This window comes from Berghia stephanieae, chromosome 1 (assembly GCF_034508935.2).
Source record: "Berghia stephanieae isolate SIO BIC M18660-M18661 chromosome 1, UCSD_Bste_1.3, whole genome shotgun sequence".
NCBI lineage: Eukaryota > Metazoa > Mollusca > Gastropoda > Nudibranchia > Aeolidiidae > Berghia > Berghia stephanieae.
The window spans coordinates 52,348,749-52,357,715 of NC_088360.1; the positions used below are offsets into that span (position 1 = coordinate 52,348,749).

The following is an 8,967-nucleotide window of genomic DNA, read 5'->3' on the forward strand; positions in this document are numbered from 1 at the left end:
TGCAATGGTCTTCACTAGGCAGCATTGGTTAGTGGTAACATGAATATGATGCCACATGATCTTGCTGATCAGGTATGAGTTTCTAGTCTATCAACTATGAAGATGAAGAATCTGTGAAAATGGAATCTGGCAACTGGTGAATAAGAGTCACCATGTGATAGGTCACAGATGTGAAGGGAATGGTGATAAGAGTCACCATTGATGGTGAGCAATGTAGCACATGAAGGTAAAAGATGTGATAAGAGTCACCATGATTGCATTGATGATCCAAGTGAGGCAATGTGATAAGAGTCCAGAGAAGCCAATGATGAAGACACATATTGAAGTGGGTTTATGGACTTGATGCTTGAGGCTTGACTTGCTTGACTTGCTTGATGGTGGCAAGGATGATCAAGCCACTGAAATGGGAGAAAAGAAGAAATAATTAGACGATTGCTATACTTTTATTACTTTTTAAAAAATGGTATACAAATAATTAAAAATCTGCCATCCGCAGGCATTTTTCCCCTTCCACGCGATGATAAAAAATCTGCAAATTTGGTCGAAAATCTGCCAACCTGGCAATACTGATCACCAGTAGTTTACAGTTCACAGCTGTTGAAAACTCTTTGTATCTTCTTATCATGTATTCAACATTATTTATTCAATTAGCAATTATTGTATAGCAATAATAATTAATTATCAAAGTATCATGATGTCTTTTCCCTAGAATGTCTTCCCCTGTTAAATAAGTCAACAGAGACACATGAACACACATGCACGAACACACACACACACTCTTAGAGAGAGAGAGAGAGAGAGAGAGAGAGAGAGAGAGAGAGAGAGAGAGAGAGAGAGAGAGAGAGAGAGAGAGAGAGAGAGAGAGAGAGAGAGATAGAGAGAGAAAGAGAGAGAGAGTGAGAGAGAGAGACCAACTGGAATTCCTACCTCAAGGTGAAGTCGACAGTCCTATGAAGAGTGCAGAATCCTCTCCCGTCTCTTGATGCCGTCCTTTAGAGAAAAAAAAAATGTAATTCATGTTTATGTTGTATAATTGTAAAAAATTATCAAAGAATTTAAATAAGTTAAATAAGTTAACAGAGACACGTGCACGCACATACACGCACACGAACAGAGAGAGAGAGAGAGAGAGAGAGAGAGAGAGAGAGAGAGAGAGAGAGAGAGAGAGAGAGAGAGAGAGAGAGAGAGAGAGAGAGAGAGAGAGAGAGAGAGAGAGAGACCAACTGGAATTCCTACCTCGAGGTGAAGTCGACAGTCCTATGAAGAGTGCAGAATCCTCTCCCGTCTCTTGATGACGACCTTTAGAAAAAAAAAATTTTAATTCATGTTTATGTTGTATAATAGTAAAGAATTATCAAAGAAATTAAATAAGTTAAATGAGTCAACAGAGACACATGCACGTACATACACTCACACGAACAGAGAGAGAGAGAGAGAGAGAGGGAGAGCGAGAGACCAAGTGGAATTCCTACCTCGAGATGAAGTCGACAGTCCTATGAAGTGTGCAGAATCCAATCCCGTCTCTTGATGCCGACCTTTAGAAAAAAAAAATTTTAATTCATGTTTATGTTGTATAATAGTAAAGAATTATCAAAGAAATTAAATAAGTTAAATAAGTCAACATAGACACATGCACGCACATACACGCACACGAACAGAGAGAGAGAGAGAGAGAGAGAGAGAGAGAGAGAGAGAGAGAGAGAGAGAGAGAGAGAAAGAAACCTACCTCGAGGTGAAGTTGCTCGCTTGACAATGCAGGGATGATAAAGCCACTGAAAATGACTATGGCACTCCTAGAGTAACTTTCAGGATCATGTTGGCCGAGATTGCAACAGCAGAGCTCAAGATGAAGAAAGTGGTGTTGATATAGAAGTGATGGCAGGGATGTAGATGATGAAAGCAGCAGCAGTGACAATGATGGTGAAAATGGCAAGGCAGGTGTCGTGATGATGGAAGTCACTCCGGCAGGGCTATGGTGGTGAAGATGATGATGATGGGAGGTGATTCTGATGGCAGTGGTTGTTTTGGGAAGTGATAGTTTTGGATGAGATGATGGGAAGTAATGGTAGAGTCATAGGGGTTGTGATAGAAGCGACCGTGCTGTGAGGTTAGTGGTAATAAGTGAAAGCCATGGCTTGGCGAGAATGATAGAAGCAGGTTCAACAATAAAGATCCGATAAATGGCACAATTCCAAACCCAGGATCGAAATGACCCCAACCAGAAAGAGTCAAACAAATCACATCCCTATCCCCCGTCTTCAAGACAAATGTAAATCAACATTCTGCCCAAACACATTCGGGTTTCCTGTAGGCCTCCAGTCCACCTACTGCACTTGGGTATGGACCTGAGACACAAACAAATACACCCCCACTGGTAGAAGCACATTCATCTGTATTTCAAATACATGCGAATGCCAACCACAATCATCCTGTCAACAAAGAACACGAATGTAACTCACCCGGCCCCAACCAGTTGGAATCAACTCGAACCCAAGTCCAGAACCACACCACCACCATCACTTTATCACTGAATCTGCCTCCAGCATCCTCATCCTCCCCACAACTTCCACCCACCACCACCGTCCTCGACGAACACAATCCCTACATCACAATCACTACAACCCCACCAATACCACCACCATCCCTTCCTCCACTGTCACCTCCCTTCACAACCATTGCCATCATCATCACTTCTCATCATCATCACTTCACCATCACAACCCTACCATCATGATTTCCATCATCTCGTCACCCAACAATGCCACCTTCACCAACAATGTCACTACTGTTGCTCCATCATCTACATCCCCATCATCCCCTCGCCACCAACAACACCTCCATCATCAAGATTACTGCCATTGCAATCCCAGGGGCCCTCCAACATGCCCCATCCAGTTGCTCCGCTGAATACCATATTCACCCTCAATGGCCTCACCACCCCTGCATGGCCATCCGCCCCAACCGCCCCTGTATGGCCATCCTCGTTTCCAGGAGCTTGATGACATCAAATATCTGCAACAAAATGTAGCGACTGATAATAAAATGTAGGTAAAACAACTCAATTCTTTGACTTCACATCTAGTTTATAATTGTTGATTCTTGACTAACCACCGAGTTTTCTAACTTTCAAGATTTTCAAGGCTTGGCTCAACTAAATAGTTGTTAAAAAAAAAACATTTACCACTGCAAGGCTCTTTCCGAGTTTTTAACAGATCTGTGCAAGTGCCATGTGTAGTCTTATTATACACATAACATCTTGTGAGAGGCCTAGTCTTAGTATATACATAATATTTTATAAGTAGCCTAGTCTTAGATAATATCTTGTGAGATGTCTAGTCTTAGTATATACTTACTATTTTATAAGTAGCCTAGTCTTAGATAGCATTTTGTGAGAGACCAAGTCTTAGTCTATACATAATATTTTATAAGTGGCCTAGTCTTAGATAATATCTTGTGAGAGGGCTACTCTTAGTATATATATATCTCGAAAGGCTATTAAGTCTGTTTTTTTTTTCAAATTTATGTTTTTGTACCCAATCGAAGCTTATTTTATCATTCAAAATTTGATACCAAAATTATAAAATTCTGATTATTCATTTCCGAGATATAAGCCATTGAAGTAAGGAAAGTATAAAAACCAAGTTTTGAGAAAACTGACTTCGAATTTTAGGCACCTGTTTCGTCCACAGTTGAATCAATGGGCAAAGATAACACCTTGGATACGGCATTGAAAATTTAACGAGAGTAATAAAATTTGTCGTGTGCTTCGAACATAAATTTAATAATGTGCAAACAAAGTTTTGAAATAATCCAATCATTACTTTTGTAGTTATTTATTATATAACAAGGAAACAAAAAGGTTTTACCTGCAACAACATCTTATCAAACACTTCCGCATTATGTACAACAAAACAAGACACGAAATGGCATGTTTTACTTTTACATCCAGGTAAACCCACTTTCCATATTGAATGCATTTATCGAATGCCAAAGAAATCTACCCAGGCAAAATTCATTGAGGACTTGCATATTTCTGTACTTGAATTTAAACTTAAAAATTCGCCTTTCATTATTATTGGTGACTTAAACCATGACTATCTGTCAAACCAGTCATCAACTGTGAAAAGCGTTCAGAAGATTTCAACCGAACGATCTTTATCAGCATGGTAAAACACCAAGACATCAAGCTGGGAACATTCTAGATTGGGTAATATTGTCTAAATCAAATAATTATATAATGGATATAAGAGTGGTGGACCTCGCTCTGAGTGTTCACAAAGGCATTTTAGGTCAACCTGCCACTCGAGAAAATGCACCCTCCCAAAAAGCTAAATCAAACTATAAACATTAAAGAAAATGATGGTAGGAATTTTACAATCGATCTCAAAAATATCCTTAAAACGTAAAAAATATTGCTGATCTCAATTCCACTCTTTACCAGGTTCTTGATAATCATGCTACAATTATAAAGAGATTTGTGACAGAAAGAGGAGAAGCTGGTTGGTTCAACTCAGAGGTAAAAAAGGCCAAACAAAGGAGAGAGGCACAAAGCAATGGCAAAAAACTGGAATAACTGTCGATCATGATATTTACTGTGCCATGAAAAGAAAATTAAATAATTTTATAAGGAAAGTTAAAAAGGATTATTACAATACAAAATTTAGAAACTTCAAATCATGTAAAGAGCAGCACGGCACCAGGTGACAAACAATTTGTTAGGGAAACAGAACATCAGAACTCTCCCAAACAGTGAATCAAACTCTAAGCTAGCTGAGAGTTTTGCAACCTACTTTAACTCTAAGATTTTAAATATGAGGAAAGAGACGAATTACCCAAAAACCTTGTCTCAAAAATTTAAATGGAACTCAACTGTGCATATTTGAACCAGAAACAGGAGAAGTTCAACAAATTGTGATGAACAGTCCAGCAAAATTGTGAGATTTTGACCCCATTTCTACATGTATATTTAAAGAACGCATAGATGTTTTAATACAAACAGTAACCAGCATTTTGAATGATTGTCTCATCAAATGTTAATTCTTTTAAAATAAAAAAATAAACATTTCCTTTTCACTTCTGCCTGTTTTTAATCTTAAAAAATGATGCAAAATATTGTCCATTACAACAATGTTAAACTAGGCCCAGAGGGATGTTCAAAGTCAGACCTGCTATGTATGCACATCGATTATAACCCAATGTGTGAATATTCAATTGTGGGTCTGGTGTGTGTATGTGTGTGTGTGTGGGAGAGGGGGTTGTGGGTTGTGGTACAAAAGATGCCTTTTTTTTCAACTAATGTATAGCCCATTGAGCATTTTATAATTTTGAAAATGCACTATATAAATTAGTTAATTTTTAACAATAATGATTATCTACATATCATGACATCCTCGGTCAACCAAGGTGAGGGAGAAAAGAGAGAGAGAGAGAGAGAGAGAGAGAGAGAGAGAGAGAGAGAGAGAGAGAGAGAGAGAGAGAGAGAGAGAGAGAGAGAAAAGAGAGAGACCAACTGGAATTCCTACCTCGAGGTGAAGTCGACAGTCCTATGAAGAGTGCAGAATCCTCTCCCGTCTCTTGAGCCGTCCTTTAGAGAAAAAAAAAATGTAATTCATGTTTATGTTGTATAATTGTAAAAAATTATCAAAGAATTTAAATAAGTTAAATAAGTTCAACAGAGACACATGCACACGCATACACGCACAACAGAAAGAGAGAGAGAGAGAGGGAGAGAGAGAGGAGAGAGAAGGAGGAGAGAGAGAGAGATGAGAAAGAGAGAGAGAGAGAAGAAAAGAGAGAGAGAGAAAACTGAATTACGAGATGAAGATGACAGCTATGAGAGTGAGCAGATCTTGTCTAGATGAGACTTTAGAAGAGAAGAAAAGATTAGAATCACTGGAATTCTACCTGTGAAGTCACAGTTAAAGAAGTATGCAGAATCCTTGTCTCTTGATCGCTTTAGAAAAAAAAATAATTTTAATCAGTAATGTTGATAATAGAAAGAATTATCAAAGAATTAAAAGTTAATAAGTCAAAAGACACATGCAGCAAAACGAAGAAGAAGAGAGAGAGAGAGAGAGAGAGAGAGGAGAGAATAGAGAGAGAGAGAGAGAGAGAGATAGAAGAGAGAGAGAGAAGGAGAGAGAGAGAGAGAAAAGAGAGAGAGAAAAAAAGAAACCTACCTCAGGTGAAGTTGCTCGCTTGACAATGCAGGGATGATAAAGCCACTGAAAATGACTATGGCACTCCTAGAGTAACTTTCAGGATCATGTTGGCCGAGATTGCAACAGCAGAGCTCAAGAGAAGAAAGTGGTGTTGATATAGAAGTGATGGCAGGGATGTAGATGATGAAAGCAGCAGCAGTGACAATGATGGTGAAAATGGCAAGGCAGGTGTCGTGATGATGGAAGTCACTCCGGCAGGGCTATGGTGGTGAAGATGATGATGATGGGAGGTGATTCTGATGGCAGTGGTTGTTTTGGAAGTGATAGTTTTGGATGAGATGATGGGAAGTAATGGTAGAGTCATAGGGGTTGTGATAGAAGCGACCTGCTGTGAGGTTAGTGGTAATAAGTGAAAGCCATGGCTTGGCGAAATGATAGAAGCAGGTTCAACAATAAAGATCCGATAAATGGCACAATTCCAAACCCAGGATCGAAATGACCCCAACCAGAAAGAGTCAAACAAATCACATCCCTATCCCCCGTCTTCAAGACAAATGTAAATCAACATTCTGCCCAAACACATTCGGGTTTCCTGTAGGCCTCCAGTCCACCTACTGCACTTGGGTATGGACCTGAGACACAAACAAATACACCCCACCGGTAGAAGCACATTCATCTGTATTTCAAATACATGCGAATGCCAACCCAATCATCCTGTCAACAAAGAACACGAATGTAACTCACCCGGCCCCAACCAGTTGGAATCAACTCGAACCCAAGTCCAGAACCACACCACCACCATCACTTTATCACTGAATCTGCCTCCAGCATCCTCATCCTCCCCACAACTTCCACCCACCACCACCGTCCTCGACGAACACAATCCCTACATCACAATCACTACAACCCCACCAATACCACCATCATCCCTTCCTCCACTGTCACCTCCCTTCACAACCATTGCCATCATCATCACTTCTCATCATCATCACTTCACCATCACAACCCTACCATCATGATTTCCATCATCTCGTCACCCAACAATGCCACCTTCACCAACAATGTCACTACTGTTGCTCCATCATCTACATCCCCATCATCCCCTCGCCACCAACAACACCTCCATCATCAAGATTACTGCCATTGCAATCCCAGGGGCCCTCCAACATGCCCCATCCAGTTGCTCCGCTGAATACCATATTCACCCTCAATGGCCTCACCACCCCTGCATGGCCATCCGCCCCAACCGCCCCTGTATGGCCATCCTCGTTTCCAGGAGCTTGATGACATCAAATATCTGCAACAAAATGTAGCGACTGATAACAAAATGTAGGTAAAACAACTCAATTCTTTGACTTCACATCTAGTTTATTATTGTTGATTCTTGACTAACCACCGAGTTTTCTAACTTTCAAGATTTTCAAGGCTTGGCTCAACTAAATAGTTGTTTAAAAAAACCATTTACCACTGCAAGGCTCTTTCCGAGTTTTTAACAGATATGTGCAAAGTGCCTATGTGTAGTCTTATTATACACATAACATCTTGTGAGAGGCCTAGTCTTAGTATATACATAATATTTTATAAGCGGCCTAGTCTTAGATAATATCTTGTTGGAGGGCTACTCTAAGTACTCGAAAGGGTATAAAGTCAGTTTTTTTCAAATTTATGTTTTTGTACCCAATCGAAGATTATTTTATCATTGAAAATTTGATACCAAAATTATAAAATTCTGATTATTCATTTCCGAGATATAAGCTATTGAAGTAAGGAAAGTATAAAAACCAAGTTTTGAGAAAACTGACTTCGAATTTTAGGCACCTGTTTCGTCCACAGTTGAATCAATGGGCAAAGATAACACCTTGGATACGGCATTGAAAATTTAACGAGAGTAATAAAATTTGTCGTGTGCTTCGAACATAAATTTAATAATGTGCAAACAAAGTTTTGAAATAATCCAATCATTACTTTTGTAGTTATTTATTATTATATAACAAGGAAACAAAAAGGTTTTACCTGCCAACAACATCTTATCAAACACTTCCGCATTATGTACAACAAAACAAAGACACGAAACGGCATGTTTTACTTTTACATCCAGGTAAACCCACTTTCCATATTGAATGCATTATCGAATGCCAAAGAAATCCACCCTGGCAAAAGTCATTGAGGAGTTGCATATTTCTGTACTTGAATTTAAACTTAAAAATTCGCCTTTCAGTATTATTGGTGACTTAAACCATGACTATCTATCAAACCAGTCATCAACTGTGAAAAGCGTTCAGAAGATTTCAACCGAACGATCTTTATCAGCATGGTAAAACACCAAGACATCAAGCTGGGAACATTCTAGATTGGGTAATATTGTCTAAATCAAATAATTATATAATGGATATAAGAGTGGTGGACCTCGCTCTGAGTGTTCACAAAGGCATTCTAGGTCAACCTGCCACTCGAGAAAATGCACCCTCACAAAAAGCTAAATCAAACTATAAACATTAAAGAAAATGATAGTGGGAATTTTACAATCGATCTCAAAAGTAGCCTTAAAACGTAAAAAATTTTGCTGATCTCAATTCCACTCTTTACCACGTTCTTGATAATCATGCTACAATTATAAAGAGATTTGTGACAGAAAGAGGAGAAGCTGGTTGGTTCAACTCAGAGGTAAAAAAGGTCAAACAAAGGAGAGAGGCACAAAGCAATGGCAAAAAACTGGAATAACTGTCGATCATGATATTTACTGTGCCATGAAAAGAAAATTAAATAATTTTATAAGGAAAGTTAAAAAGGATTATTACAATACAAA

At 39.0% G+C, this 8,967-nt stretch overlaps 1 long non-coding RNA gene across 1 annotated transcript in view; it reads right to left on the reverse strand.

Annotated features, from left to right (window-relative positions):
- Window positions 1–331: 331 nt before the first annotated feature.
- The window catches only part of LOC144971717 (uncharacterized), a 15,571-nt gene continuing 6,935 nt past the window's right edge, over window positions 332–8,967 (reverse strand). The window contains exons 3-4 of the long non-coding RNA XR_013645178.1: window positions 928–990; window positions 332–398 (exon numbers count right to left, since the gene is read on the reverse strand). This is a non-coding gene — a long non-coding RNA (uncharacterized LOC144971717). The remainder of the gene's footprint in view (window positions 399–927; window positions 991–8,967) is intronic.